This window comes from Maylandia zebra, linkage group LG10, assembly GCF_041146795.1.
Source record: "Maylandia zebra isolate NMK-2024a linkage group LG10, Mzebra_GT3a, whole genome shotgun sequence".
NCBI lineage: Eukaryota > Metazoa > Chordata > Actinopteri > Cichliformes > Cichlidae > Maylandia > Maylandia zebra.
In genome coordinates this window covers 10,572,403-10,588,723 of record NC_135176.1, presented here as the reverse complement: position 1 = coordinate 10,588,723, position 16,321 = coordinate 10,572,403, and the positions used below count along the sequence as shown (strand labels likewise).

General features: G+C 42.0%; 1 protein-coding gene across 2 annotated transcripts in view; it reads right to left on the bottom strand.

Annotated features, from left to right (window-relative positions):
• gabra3 (gamma-aminobutyric acid type A receptor subunit alpha3) overlaps positions 1-4,783 on the bottom strand; it is a 119,874-nt gene extending 115,091 nt beyond the window's left edge. Inside the window, exon 1 of one of the 2 annotated variants that reach the window (XM_076889017.1) lies at positions 4,308-4,783. The gene's annotated coding sequence lies outside the window, so the exon portion shown is untranslated. The remainder of the gene's footprint in view (positions 1-4,307) is intronic. The other variant, XM_076889018.1, reaches the window with a different exon arrangement.
• Positions 4,784-16,321: the final 11,538 nt, after the last annotated feature.

Here is a 16,321-nt window from a genome sequence, read left to right as displayed (position 1 = left end):
AGCCTCGATCAAAAGCCCCGATTTAATACTTTAAATCCCTTCCACTGATAGATGATGAAATAAATGCATGACTTAGGTAATTTCTTAGCGGACACACGCATTTTTAAAGTTATAAAGAAAGAAAGTATCCTTCTTTAAACACCATTTCAGATCCTGAATGTCTATAACAATCGCTGACATTTTATGAGTATCTCAGGACCTGCAAAGACAGTCTGCCTCTCAGGAACAGGCGGTCCCAATATGAAGCTTTAGGCTCTTAGAAGATTCTGACATTTGAAAGATTTGACTGTCAATCTTAAGGGTCATTGACAGTGTGAAAGACGCGTGGGGTTTTGAAGAGTGGGTGAAAATAAGTCAGAGCAAGGTGACGCTATATGTTATACAACCTTCAGCTTCTTATGCATTCAAGTCCCTAAATGACAATTTTATTTCAGGGATTACAGCATACAGATTATATAGAGACTCCAAAGCTGAAGAACGTTTCATTTAACAGTAACCGTGTGCCTGACACAGACTTCATTTGGGTACACTGCTCAGATAAATTAAAGATCACTCATTTGAATGTTTTGTGTTTTTAGTATTTTCTCTGTCTTGTTGGCCGGGTTGATGTTGCAGCTGTCCTGATATCATTCGAATATTTCCTCAGAGAAACATACTCCAACTTCAGCATCTTTGACTGCAGCTGGTGATAGCGATCCTCCACTCATAGTTGGAGAGCCACTTTAAGGCCAACCTGCAGCAGATGGGTGAACTGTGGCGAATATCATCACCAGCTGCAGTCCAACATGGTGGAGGTGGAGTCCATCCGCAAGATAAGAGACTCACTGGAGAGGCAGCTGATTATATTGATTTGTTGTGTGTACATCTATATCCACCACCCCACCCCACCAGTACAAATCCATTCAGCTGAAAACACTGAAAAAAATAATGAATTCATTAAAGATAGAAGTGTACCGAATCCTGCAACATGCTGAATGTTCGTCTAAAGGTTATCTTAGCCTTTATGAAAAACGGCTCAATTGAAAGAAAAAGAAATCATCCAAAAAATAAAACATCAAGTCTGACTTCTGATGATCTAACAAGAAAGGTTGGAATTGTTGTTGGCGCGTTGCGCAACTACAGTTCGGGCTCCTGCAGTCTTTTATCAAACAGCAGATGATAATTTGCTCTGCTCATAATGCACTTGTTGAAAATGCTTTATGCAGCCTTGGCAGGCGGTTCTCTACTTCCTAAATAAATGACTGGGATTTGCGTTCCACACATGATCATCCTCGTCAGGACTGTTCTGTCTCAGCCAAAAATACAGTAATAAAAGTCACCGCACTGGCGGAGGCTTTAACATAAACTACATTTAAAGGAGCAACTGCTCGCAGGGTGAAAATCAGTGACAATCATGGGAATTAGCATAAATCAGCGGGCGTCTGGTGGTAACGTTATTCCTGTGTGAACGGAGCTTCTGTGATTAATCGTCTCTCGTGCACAGAAATGGGGAAATGATTGGATCTCACATTAAGGGAAAAAGACTAAGGCAAGTGCAATTCTTGGAAGCTCCAAGTATGCAGACAAAGAAAAAAAAAAGTTAAGACAAAAGAAGTCAGCAGCTTCAACATACTGCATTTCTTGACTTCATCCAAAACAACAACATTAGGCTTTTCCGGGATGAGGAGAGCATCCAGAATCTGTGTGCTAACCCTGCTCTGCCTTCCCATGGTCCTGCTTTGCTCCACCTCTCATCATCACTGTCACTCTGTGGAGCCAAGCTGTAAAATTTCCCCTCAGAGCTTATTGGTCGTGACTGACACTGTCCTGGTCGAGGTTTCGGTGTATGTGGATGGCTCTGATGATTACCTCTTGTCAGCTGTTTTCATTATCATCCTCTGAGCGTTGCATCATGCCTGACTCCTGTGCCCACTTGACCTGTGTGGTGGAACCTCAGAACACACTGCCATCTCAAAAACAAGACTAACTTGTACGGAAATTCAGTGAAGTGGAGGGTAACGCCATTATTTATGCAGGAATTATTTTCTTTCTGCTCACAAAATACAAACTCACAATTATATATGTATATATATGTATATACATATATATAAATATAAACACTTATACTACTTTTCCCTGGGAGCCATTACCCCCATTTATTTTCTAATCACTCAAGACTCAAGATACTTTGCATTTTTACTGCATCACGTCTTACGGTGCCTTGAGTAACAATAATGCAAATCCCTGCAACAGTCTGCCTCTGTCTTTTATTTGCCTGCATCTGCACGCTGAATCCCAACAATAGCAATTACAAAATAGATTCTCTAATCACTTCAGATGCGACGGGTTCACACAAGTCTCACACAAGCACGGCACATCCATCTGTAGCTCTCGGATGAGACAGCACCTTCTCCTTCAAACAAAATCTGCTCTGGCTGACACATTCCCTGCTGGACAATAAATCTGAGTTTACTTCCTTTTTCACCACACACCCATGCACTGCGAAAAGGGTTCTGTGTGTGTGCGGAGACTCTGTCTCCGTATGTCTCAACAGATGAAGAAACTGGCTGAGAAAAGTAATTTACTTGTGGTCACACTCACGGGCGTCATCGCATTACGAGCCCTGTAGCTTGCAAGACTGAGAGCCGGATGACTGTGCATCACATCAAAACATGAGGTGTGGTAGGAAGAAAAAAAACATTCATGCATGATGTTGCAGAGGAGCAAACGCCTGAAAAAACGTGGCAACATCAGGGTGAGGGAGGGAAAGGATGAGCACCATTCAGTGCTGTGCTTGAGCGACGCCTCCCAGGTCTGGCAATTAAAACCAGCTCCTGGCCTCTGACACAGGCTGGATTCAAGCGTGGAAAAGATGAATGCAAGGATTCATGCAGGTGTACCACAGCTCTTCCTGACGTGTGTCTGCATATGGAGCCTGCTTGTTAACCTTTTCACCATGACACTAAAAAAAAAAAGACATGCAGGAGCAAATGTCTGAAAAGGTGCCACACTGTCTATTACAAAAAAGGAAAAGATCAGAACCAAAGGACTACCCTGTCAGGGACTCCATTCAGCACTCTGACAGCATGGATACCATTTGTTGTCACCCTTGTCTCAGGCAGCAAACAAACAGGAGATGCAAATTCTCTAATTGTGTCTTGTTTGTGTGTGTTGACCCAATTTCACATGATTTTAAAGAGGGGTTGGGATTGCTGGATTTACTTGTGCACTTGGGAAGCTCATGTCATTATTACATTTGCATCATTCCAGCTGGACATCGCTCAGCTGACACTCCATAAGCTACACCACGCGTGGCTAACTGACAGAGAGGATGACGAAAGAGATAGTCGTGTTCCCTCTCGTGTTGCGCTACGGCAAAAGCACACAACTACGCCGAATTTAAATGATTAAGAGCAAGAAAATCGTTTAAATAAGAAATAAAAAACGCGCATGCACATGGAACTGTTTTTCCACTGTCGTCATCTCTTAATCTGCTTTTTTTTTTGGTAAACTTGTCAGTCCCGGTGAATTAAAGAAAAAAAAATACTGATATTAATAAAAGACAAACCGCAGTGGTGTTTATTTCACTGGCGGTGGAGTTGAGACCCTTCGCTTTAATGGAAGACGGTTTTTAATCCAAGGTTAAGTTAGCCTGTGCTCAACAGTCTTGTCACAGGTTGCGGTAGCTCGTTCCGAACACGATTCCCAGCACGCGGGGTCAAAGCACGAGCCCGGAGTTCCTGTGCAGGTGCGGCTTTTTTTCCCCCTTCTTTTTTTTAATCATTACCAGAAACGTCTCGCGCGTCTTCACCGCTAATTGCCCATTAAGGGAAAGTAACAGCCGCTCAAGCAGTAGTGTCGCATTGTGCTGCTATTTTGACTGTCCTTAGAAGTCGACCTAAGCTTTTAAATAAACAAACAAATAAATAAAATTCAACCACCCCTGTGACAGGTGTATCTCCACAAAAACAACCCCCTCACATTTGTTGCTTACTACTTTAATTCGCGGGCGAAATCGTCGCGGTTGAGCAGAGCCAGAGCTAGTCGCATGCAAGCCGCGCATCCCCCTCACCGTGCATCTTTTCCACTTCAGCATGCGAGGGGAGACCTGTTAAACCATCAATTATACTGCGGTAGCTACACAAACAGCAGTTGTTGCATGTGAATGAAACATTGCCGCTGAGCCCATTTGCAACCGTCTCCGGCAATTATCCTGCCGGCGACGTGTGCGAGATCTTAACAAGAAGAAGAAGAAGGAAAAAAAATCGCATCACAGAAGACACAGCAGAGGTAATGACTAATAATAAGAAAAATAACAACAGTCTCACCAGCAGCAATGAGGATGATGTTCCTGCTGTTGTGTGTGTGTGTCTTCTCTCTCTCTCTCACTCCTGGCTTTCCTTGGAGTTGATGAGGTTCTGCCGTTTGGTCCGACTGATTTCTCCCTCAACTGTTACCGGCCACTGGATTTGGATAATTTTTCTCTTTCTTTCTTTTTTTTAATCCAGCGGTGAAATAACGGGGGGAAGCGGCGTCCTCTCGCAGAGCTCTGCCCTCTTCAAACTAACCTTCCCGCCCCCTCCTTCTGCCCATCTCAGATTGGCGCTGGGCGGGAGGGGCAAACCTTGAACCCGGGGGCTGGTTTAGGAGGGGTGATCTGTCGCGCTGATCAAATCCCGCGTGGATGTTTGCGGGAGGGCTCACTGTTAACTGATCAGCTCGTCACTGATGTTCCCGACAGCTGGAAGGGGGCTCTCCCCCCCAGCCCCCCAAAACACACACCGCCCCCCACCGCCCCTCTTGTGCAGTTATTGCACAGCAACCTCCCAGGCGAGAGGCAGCAGTGAGTGGGCCCACTTACTCCGGCGGATTGAGCACTGACGCAGGTGCCCAAGGTCCAACCGCGACAGACAAGAGATGCCAAGCCTAAGAGCTGCTGCTGACAGTGATACAGCAATCTCATCTGAGTCATTGCAGTGGTAGGAAATGGGAGCAGATCATCCCCACTCTGTGACCTTGGAGGGGGGATGTTGTGGTCTGATCAAGGAGTGGAGATGGGAAAAATCTGGGCAAGGCAGTAGGAACACAAGACGTCTCAACCTCTGTTTGAACAAAGTGCCCTTTTTGCATGGCGCGTAATGCCACCTCTAACCTCTGCTCAGTCAGCAGCAAATAGTACAAGACTGCTCTTGTACTCTGCAACTCCCGGGTGTGCCGTGCCATACACAAATCTGTCAAGAACAGACAAAACTGCTGCAAGTGACCTGCCAGTGAAGCCTGCATTTTAAGTCTGCAGGCGATATAAGAACCTTTTTTTTCACAGTTCACAGTACAAATCCGCACACTTGTGTATTTCTGTCAATAAAAAAGACCACAAATTGTGCCTCCTGTCAGTCTTCATCTACTATCTGTTGCTTACATCAACAGTGCAAAATGGAAACAGTGCAACACCAAGTCAGCAAATTGTTATTATTATTATTATTTTTTAAACGAAATACACTACACAAACTTTCACTACATCCACCACTGCTTTCCTGGAAAGAGGGGAATTCCTCGCTGTGTGGTCCAGCCTAAGGCATCTCGCATCTTGTCCCTAATTAGGTTTCGTTGAAAGGCTTTTCTCCCCGCTCTCACTGGGGGTCTAAGGTTGGGGTGGTGTGCCTTTTTCATTTATCATTTTCATTTATTGTTTCATTGTGAAGCCCTTCGAGACTGTAATTGTAATTAGAGGCTGTAATAAACTTGATTTGCTGGGAGCTGCTGTGGGCGAGGGGAAGGAGAAAGAGAGAGAGGTGCTGGCCAGTTCTTCAAAGGAGCATGTGAGCTGAGGAGAGAGAGCGCTGGTACAGGATCCAGGCTGCTTCTCAGCCACGCATCCCAGAGCTATAACGTTCCCCACTCGGGTGTCTACATCACGGACGCCACAAGCCGCGGAAGCTTGTTTGTTTGTTTTATGTGCGCGTAAGAGTCGACGCCTCGCATAAAAGGGGACCAGCCGAGAACATTTCACATCTGCTTCACTTCTTTCCCACGGCGATAAAATGAATTGAGCACAATGTGCCATTTCCATGCTTTCTGCAGTTACCAAGTGCTTTATAGTTCGCTTTATTTCCCTCCCCCCAAAAATTCCTTGAGCCGGCATAATCATGTCCTCCAGCTAATAATTATAAACTCTGGAAAGACCGACACTGAGGTGTGTGTGTGCGTCTGGGCTGCTTTTCTTAATTAGTCGGACAAAGATGAATCAGCCTTTTTTTCTTTTGGGGGGGGGGGGGGGGGGGGGGGGGGGTATGCAGAAATAGGACCACAGTGTATTTAAAAATAGATTTGACATGTTTTGTGTCATTTAAAGAGGAGTCACTGTCCATAGTTTAGTCGCAATTTAGTAACTCTCATTGCTTGATAACAACAGCTTCTGGGGTCACCCTGAATGAGGCACTTGTGCCTCAAGAGGTGCTGCTGGCCTAAAAGTCTGCTCTCAGCATCCCATGTGAAGGATGTGAATGTACATAGCCAATATGAATATGTTGTTAAGCTGTCTCATTGTTACATCCAACCCTTTGCCCCCCCCCAGCACCTAATGAGTGTGACCTTTTGGACATTTCGTATTCTCGAATATGAGTCTCCATGCTGTGTTTTTTCTACAATAATGATCTCATACTGAAAATTCAGGCAAAGGTGGCTCACTTTTCATTACGCCGTGTGGATGTGTGTGTATATGTAGCCAGGTCTGAGCCACAGGTGCACAGGTTTTCAGAGGCTCCGGTAAACAAGTGATTTGTGGAACCTGATGGCTTTGCTGTCATGAAGATGGAGCAGGGTGTTGTGTTCTTGCAGATGTGTGCATTGCCCTGTCAGATTAGATCATCACTGTAACTAACCAAGTGCGGAGCCCCCTTGTGGCATCCTTGAGCAGCTGCTTAAGTAAATGAACACTCCATTCCATCACCATTCATAAAGCAGGAGCGTGTGCGTGGTGCGTTAAATGTGAAGAAGCGGGGTATTTAGAGATGAAACCTTCCGCGAGTTTGGGCAGGAAACAGAACGCATCGACTTGCCATCAGCTGATCCTTATTAGCGTTAATTACCTTCACCATTTAGTGCCAAGCATTTCATTGAAGCTGTCAGCGCTTCATTTAAGGCTCACCCCGTCTTGCGGCGGTTCTACAACACCGCCCGGCCACTTCCTGTTCTATCTCCTCTGTCAGTAATCAAATACAGCAGCTTGTGGTGTGTTTCTGCAGACCTGTCTCCTATGACGATGACATTTGCAGGCATCTCATGGCACCCTGGTCGTTTTCATCTTGAACTGTGTGTTATTCTCATGGGAGGAAAAAAAACCCCCCAATGGAAAGCAGAATCTATATAAATGGACATTTGACACAAAACACCACATCCAACTGCTGCATGATGCCTCAGCTGGAGTGACTGTTTCCTGAGGAAGTGCTGGCATCATCGCCTCGAAATCAAGCCACACAAATCATTGTCAGCCCTGCAATTAACTGAAAGATATTGCTGCTTCATTAATATGTCCTCACATCATCCATCAGTCTATTTACTTTCAGCAGCTTTGCTTATCTCCAGCAAGAAACAGCTTTTTTGGTGTGTTTGTGTGTGTTTACGCGTGTGTGTGTTTGTTTTGTCAGAGCGCTGGGGTGGAAACATTCAGTGTGTGTGGTGTGTGGGGGTGGGGGGGAAGGGGGGGTCCAGAGGTCCTCCCCCAGGACAATTTGAGCATCAGACTTTTCATTACCTACATTCTGGTGAATTTCTATGCACCATTCTGTACCCTTTCTGCTCTTTCTGTTTATGGTAGAAATGTCCGGAAGTCTCTTGGCCATTCTGTGTCGTTTTCAAATAGTTATCATCGACTTTTCTCGTGGAAAACCTCTCAACACACTTATAGACACATGCTTAGCTCTTCCACCCTGTTTGCAAGACTCCAGATGTGACAGAGAGCACAAGGAGTCGACAGTTTTGTCGGATATTAGGCTCCGTTTGCTTTGGGGAAGTAACCTGCTTAAATCTGCATGAGTCACCAGTTCACATCAATGATAAGTTAATTTATTTTAATTTATTTTAATTTATAAAGCCACAATATCAGACCTCCTACTCCTACTCCTTTTCTTTATGGCCCCACTACGATTATAAAGCTGTCTGCCCTGCTCTCCAGAGCAGAGTGAGAAGACACTGTGTTGCTGCTGCTGCTGCTGGAGATCAGAGCACTGCGTGTGCATGCGGTGAGGATAATTAAGTTTACCACCAAACATTCAGTGGTGGTATGAACTGATTTTCTAGTTGTATTTTGGGAGTGAAAAACAGACCCACTGTTAAAGAAGAAAAAAGGCACTCAAATGCAACGGAAGCAACGGAAGCCCAAATGGCCAGCTGCCCATCTACAATTCCAGTTTCCACCTACTTTCTTTCCCTTACACTATGCTATAAAACTGTTGCATGGCTTCCCATTAGGCCTCATTGATAGGGCCTGTTTGCTATGTGAGTAATTTTTTTTTCTGTGCCCACATTCGTTTTGCAGTTTCATTTAGTTAGTGACTTTGCTGGGGTGAGATTTAAATGTATAATGAGGCCACGACTACCACTTGCACAAATAAAAGACTCGGCAGCAATCTGAATTCAGACCATTTAGCTCAAAATAATCCCAGATGGGACTCTGGCATTTTCTACACAAGATGTGTAGCTGCTCTGAGGACAAGAGGTGCTTAGAGCCAAATGCACTACAGCAATGCTTCTCAATCCGGTGCCTGGCGCTTGGGCTACAGGCTGCTTTTCTATTCCATCAACTCCTTAATTGAAGCTCATCGCATTTTTCTTAGTATTCTGGTCCTTAATCAGTCCTTGATTAGATGGCTGAAAAGAAGGCCAAGAACTTATTTAAATAGAAGCCCGTGCGCAGTTGTCCCCAGATGTATATGTAAAACAGGTCTCGTGAGACTACATAAGTATTGCTTGTCCCAGAAGTGTGTTGAAGCCTATTTGATTGTTGAGCACAGAACAGAAGTTTATATTTGGTCTCAAAAACAGTCCTCCAGAGACCGCACAGTTGAGCTATTGGATCAGACTGACTTGAGTTCCCAGTAGTGAATCTGTGCTCTTTATTTTACAAAGAATTGTTCTAACTTGCCATGATACAGCAACGCTTAACTGATACATACACAGATACAGTAAGTATTTTTATATTTATGTACAAATGTACTGTTTATTAGATGAGAAGTTATTATTACGACCCAGGCTCAAAAGCTGCAACATAAGGCAGACTAAAGACTCACACAACAGTTTGTAGAAACATTGGTTTTATTATATATTACTTAGTAATCTAACCCCCCACCCACCTAAAATCTTCATCCTCACCTCTTCAGTTATAAACAATCAACAGCTAAGCCTTAGCAACACTCAGAGTCTCTTACGCTGTTGCTGCAAGGCATGCAAGGGAGGCAGAATGAGTGTGACAGCGTGACCAGCCTATGTCAAAAAAGCTGTGGTAAGCAAAATTAATATAGAGAGTCTGTGAACTGTGTCATCCTCATATCTACCAGAACACTTATGCATTTCTTCTGCATTTGGAATAACTAGAAGTGTCTAGCTGAAGCTTCAAAAAACGTAGCCTCTCCAAGGCTGTCTGAGCTGCTGGGGAACGCTCCGACACTGTGAGAAGGGTCTGGATGTTCACTGCTGCATGTGGCAAAAGGAGGAAACTAATGTTCAAGTGGCTGAGCGAACTTACATCTCAGACCTCTGACATTCTGACAGGAGACAAATGCTCAAATGAGATTTTGTGTTGGCGCTCAGTTTACACACTTTGTGCTCACAAAACCCTCAAAAGTCTGACGTGCAAAAAGGCAAAAAACACGAAGCAATTTCATAGAGTAGAAAAGATCAATTCCAAAACTATCGAGATTTGGTTAATCAGCTAAATATGACAACATCTGTAAACAGCCATAAGCATTCATTCATAATCATTCATTATCGCTGATTATTACCACTAATAGCTAAGGCTACTACTGGACATCTCCAGTCTTATTTTACTACCAAAAACACTCAATCAGAATCCCATTTTACAAGTCATGAACTAGGTCTAAGTATTGTTAAGCATGGCTTTGGAAAAATATCTTAATAATTAATAATTATTCTATAAATCCTTGGATTTAAATGCTCAAGTTAAAAAAAACAACCTTTCCTTAAATATGAAATGGTTTGGAGTGAATGTGGAAATTCCTAGAAAGCAATAATTTTCCTGACATTTTACTGGAAGATATCAAAATTTTTTTTTAGGAAACTTGTATCATAATAGATCCCAGGGTTCAAACTGGATCACACAGAACTCCTTCTGCGTAGCTACAGCAATCCTAACTGCTAGCTCTCGGTTTAAGCTGCTGTTGCCAAATAGAATAATAAGGACACGATGAATAATGCACATTTAATGTTAATATTAAAGGAAAGACATTCAGTAAAAGCTCAGTTCTGTACGAATGCCACTGTGATAGTGATACAACGATGAATACTATTGACAGTGCTCATAAAATTCTAATAATGTTGGAAGAGCAGCTGCATTCTAAATGTCTCTTTCTATTCCAAGAGAGAATTATGACACACATTCTTCGTAATCTAGTAGTGAAATTGGTAAAAGAGTTTGAATCTACGAGTAGTGGTTTTTATTTTATTTTATAAATCTCTATGAATCAGGGAGATTTAGAAGGAGGACAAACATCGCAGAGGGTCCAAATTTTGAAAGTCTGCACGTTGTAGCGGTTAGCCTTCTGCATGTCTGCTGCAAGGCCACTTACATTAGAGCCCTGCTGTACATTTTGCACTTTTTTTCTTAATCTTTTTTGATGATGCAGATGCATGCACCCTGACTGGATAGCCTTAGTAAGATTGTGATGTTGAGCACTATTTTATTCTCTTAACATAAGGTTTGATCTTTCACTTGTAGACTTCACATAGTGTCTGTTTCTTAGATGTGCATCTTCAGACTGGCCCTGATGATTTCAGCTACATGGAGCATCACTGAAAGAGAACCTGCCTGCCAGTCAGCTCTATAGGCTTCAAAGAGTTTGCAGTTGTGATTTGGATTTTATGAAGCCGAAGCTATGCTTTCATGATTTTGGGTGTTGGAGAATACCCAGAAGAATGACTTCTTATTTCCTGCAGCAGTCATTCTGACACAACAGCTTTAGATCACTGAATTACACCGTGGATCTGACATCACCCTTTCATTTGAATCAAATGAATTCGTTACAAGTTAACAAAACTCGTTTGTCCATATTACGTGAATGTAGGGTTTTATCTGCACAGATTTCCTTTCGTGATTCTTTCCCTCCAACGTTTCACGGCAAAGAAAGTTTTTTATTTAACAAACATTGCTTTCTACAAATCCCTTGTTGTAGACAAGGTTTTCCATGTTAAGTAGGAAAATGTTATGAATTCTGAAAATGAAGAGGAAAAGAAGCTTATCTAGAAAAAGGGGAGACACATGAGAGCTATCTTTTTGTAGATACAGCTGGCGCTGGCAGCACTGGCATTAGCTACGCAAGGATGTAGTAATTCAAAGTAAATCAAGAGAAATTAATTATTGATGTGTTATGAGAGACAACCATACATCATTATGGCGTTTTAGATGGAAAAGCAAATAAGAAAGAATTATAGAGTAGGCATTAGTTAGGCCAGCCACCAGGGAAAGGAAAACGCGAGTATTAAAAACATCAACTTGCTATCCTGCCCATCACTCAGCTTTCTGTTTACACTGGAAGGCGGACGCTTTAGATCAGGCATATGGAAGAAAAAAATTAGAAATATGACAAAAACTAAACAAACAAATAAACAAAAAACACACCCTGACCCTGCAGCCAAGGCTGAATACACTTTACATCTTAAAAAAGATGTGGATGTGGCCGGGCCTTTCATCAGCAGCCAAAGACATCATCAGAGGCAGATACAGAACAGAAAAGCGGGTGGCTGAAGTGGAAGAGAGACGACTTTATTGAATCTGGGACTCAAAGTCAGGAAATTTATCACGAGCAATGGATGCCTTACAGGAATAGATAATGTGCTATAATATGCATTTACCAGTCATTGTATTTCTAAATGCATTCATCTCTGTTTGTGGGAGTGGTGGAAAGTTGATGTTTTTATTAAGATGGATGACCTCGACATAAATCACTGTTAGCTCTTTTAAGAAATTTAATGAATACTATTATTATTTCCAGGAAATAAAATAAAATTATTGATTATTGCCCATTTTCTGACAATCAATAAAACCTGTCTGATGGCTGGAATTGGTCAACGTGGCAGGAAAGAGAGGCTGACAGGAAGGGTCGTGACCTTTACAATGACTGGAGGAGGCGCGGTAATGAAAGGCACAGAAGCAATTATCTCGTCAGCTCCGGGTTTCTCTGTATGATCAATGAAACAATATGGCTTGATGTCTACATCCACCTTAAGTCTTCGGCGCACCCCTGAGTGTCAAAGTGAGCAGTGCTGTATTTTACCCCGAGGAATTTGGGTGACTTTAAGCCCAGATTCAAATGTCACAACTCAAAGCACATCAGCAAAGCCTCAGCACATACTAAAGGACAAAGTTACAGTTATCAAAGGGAACACTTTCTAGCACACACACACATACAGAGATACAAAGAAGCGCTGGTTTGAGAAACATTTGTGTGTCTCAGAGAAGGATGCATAGGTGTGACAGAAGATAGCATTCGTGTGCAGCCAAGACTGTGGCTCGTCTTCCAGTGAAGCATATTAAATCAACAAAACCAACTCCATGGAAGGGCTTAGTCATCCTGTGCTGCCTGTTTGAATAAAAAAGCCGAGCTATACTTGGGAGCACTCGCTGTTCCTACTCCAAATAATTGTTCTACACTTTGGAGTTCTGCACCTGTTTGTGGGTTTGGCTTTTAATGTCATAATTTTTTTAATCAATTTTTATTGTTTACATATGGATATGAAAATGAACAATGACAACAACGAGATTCTGATTTGTTTTTAGAATCAGAATACTTTATTAGTCCCAGGGGGAATTGCTTTGTTACAGACGCCCACTTGAAAGTATAAATATGAGAGGTAGGACACTAAAAACCCTATCCCAAAAAATTAAGCAAAACTAAGGCGCTAACTAAGATAAAAGAATAATATGTAAAGTAAGGACAAGATATTACAAGTGAAAATAGTCATAAGGTGTCATAAAGGGGTCTTATGAAGTCTTGTAAGGATTTTGTGTCCTTTTGCAAACCTAACAAAGGAAGATCTCTTGCAACATGACTAGAGTAAATCACAGAAACCTGCACATTAACCTGTTGCCAGTCTAATAACAGTCGTGAATGCCAAGACTTGCGGAAAAAATCTTCCAAATCCCCAAACAGAATTAAGGTTTGACTTTATTTGCAGCGTATTTTCTGACAGCACTGAGAAAAAAAAGAAAAGGGGGAAAAAAGGACTGTATTATAGAAGTGAAACTATACAAGAATTAATACACAAACAGCACCAGTGATAGAAAAAAAAGGTGAAAAAGCTCGATACCCTCCTCGTACATGTAAGACTGAGAAAGCCATCCCAAGAGCTGGTTAGCTTTGCTTTACAAAATAACTGGAAACCTTTTAACACTGTGTTAAATGGTGAACATTTGGGTTGCTAGTGAATGCAAGTTGTGACCTTTAGATGAAGCCAGAGCACCTGTTTCTCTTTTTCCCCCCAATATTTGTCCTAAATTATAGCCTACCTCTGGTTGTAGAGTCACATATAAACATGTTTAACAAAAGCATCCAAACCAACAAACTATGTTCTTAACAAAGAATATATTTTTAAGTATTAGATTCTGTTTCACTGGTTCTGTCCTGATATAAAGATTTCTTTGTCTGCTGTGAAAATCTCCGAAGCTGCTAAATTATACAAAGGCTTATATTGCTGTTGGACTTTAGATTGCTATTGACCCGAGTGCTTCTTTTATTTTAGTGGATCCAAATGTTTAAATTTCTCTGATTGCACTGCTTCACAGAGCAAAGATACTCTGTGCACCGAGTAAAAAACTTGCATGCAATAACACTATCTGGATATAGCAAAGTGCAGCGGAACTATTATTTCTCTTTCGAAACTCCCATGAGGGATAATTACCAGAAAACAGAATCTGTTTTTTTACTGTTACTTGTGCACACTGATAATGTGCACATGGCCTGACATTTAAGGAGCCTATGTTGAATTTGATAAATGACTATTTTGATAATGAGGCGGCTGTTCCATCACACTGTGGGATGCTGTTGTGAATAACATATACAAACAAAATACCCACTGTTTGATGTGAGCACAAAGTAGGAGTACAGCAGTGAGCTGATTTGCTATACATTTAAACCCCTACCACTGGGACAATGGAGCTCAGACATCAAGGTGGGAAATGCAGACTCACACCCTGAAGATATCCCCACTACTGATCGGATTCTGTGTGGAGGAGAGAATGAGTAACACTCTACCTTAGGTAACACAGTGGGGAGTTTTCCCAGTGGCACGCACTCACGCAGTCACACAGTCAAGAGTGGTCTTGAACCCACACTGAAAGCAGCATTATTTGGCAAGCAAGAAAACAAAAAGGGATAAATGGCTGGTTTTTGCTCTTATTTTTGATGGTTAAGGTTTCATTTTTTCCTCCACAGTTGAAAATATAAATTGTGGGGGTGGCTACGCACCTCATAATGCAGTTTATTGCTTACTTCAGTGGTTGGTACAGTTAAAGTTCAGAAAATCAAACCACAAATTTATATAATAGCAAAGTACAGTCAGGTTGTACTGGTCCTAATGCTTCTGTTTTTTAAGCCACAGAAAGGGTCTAACACTCCAGAAAAAAGGTTTGCCTATCTGTCTACTGATACTGGTGTATCTCGCTAAAATAACTCTAAAATCAATGCATAACATTTTCTACAAACATTCATGAACCTCTGAGGATGTCAGTAAATGTTCCCCAGAACTCTAGGTTCACATTTATAGTTTAATGTCTTGGAAAGTGTTTCAGTTTTAATTGCAGTGATCCCTGTGGTTTCATAACACCTTCTGGTTCACATTTGTACAAAGTCATGTTCTAGTTGCTGGGTTGGAGGGTTGCGCTGTTTGATCCTGTTGTCTACAGCAACACATGGCAACAAAACTTACAGTCTGACCGCAACGTTAAATACCCAAAGCAATAAGGTAGCACTTGACAAATCTCAAACACAACAGTTTGACCTGCAAGATCCAAAGTTCAAACAATTAATCAGTTTGATCTTATCTTGCAATTAAGAAGACCGTGTGTGATTCTTAGCCATGGTCCGATACTATAGTGAGACCCCTGTTTGCCAAAAGCTTTCTGAGGACACTGAGGTCTTGATTTCTGCTGTTTTGACTGTCCCACATATCACTGAGCCTCAGTTTTCATCTTTTTTTTTTCCAACTACAAATGCATGCTAACAGGCGCTGGGGATGGTCTGCTGCAGATGAAAGAGACCGCAATTGACCATGTAGTTCGTCTTTATAGAGAAAGTTTAACTCTTACCAGTCAAACTATTTGATTGCAGAAAAAGAGGTGCTGTCTCTCATTTGGGGTTTTGCAGCATTTTCAGTTGTATGTGGAGGATGGTAGCAAATATCCTGTGGCATGTACAGAACACAATCCCTTCCAGTGCCTCATTTCATTGTGCCTTTGTGTACTCCTACATTTTTATCTTAGAATGAGTATGTTAGCATATTGATCACTTACTTTTAGCTAAAAGAAAGATCTTACTAGGACAGCTGTAGGCTGTTATTGGGAATCCACATCAAATGTGGCTTAAAGGAAAGCAGCAGACTTGAATCATAAAAAATACATGGACTGCTGGGGTTAGGCTGGATAGATACATTTGATAAAAAAGAAAAACATCTCTTGTGAGTGCCTGGCAGGTGAAGGATGTCACAACTATACCTTTGGTATGTGGATCCTTTAGTTGACATGAATGCCACACTGTGACATTTACCTGGCCATGGCGCTTGTTATCAGGCTTAGTTTTCATTAGACATTAGCTGTCCTAGCCCTACAGTGTCTTTCTAGTCTATACAGATGACTAAGAACGATTGACTTTGCACTGCACAGCTTCGTTCCACACTGTCTTCCAAATGGGACTTTAGTAAGTTCTTCTGACAGAGGACAAAACATGTAAAATAAGAAATATGAAAAATAAATACATATGGTAGAATTTCTGCCTTACAGTGTGCTCCCAACACATCTTTCTCCTGTTTGGAATAAAAACTGACATGTTGCAGTGCACTTCATCTGACAGCATACTGTAGGTACACTAGGCACAGCAGTGCAGATGGTGGAACAGAG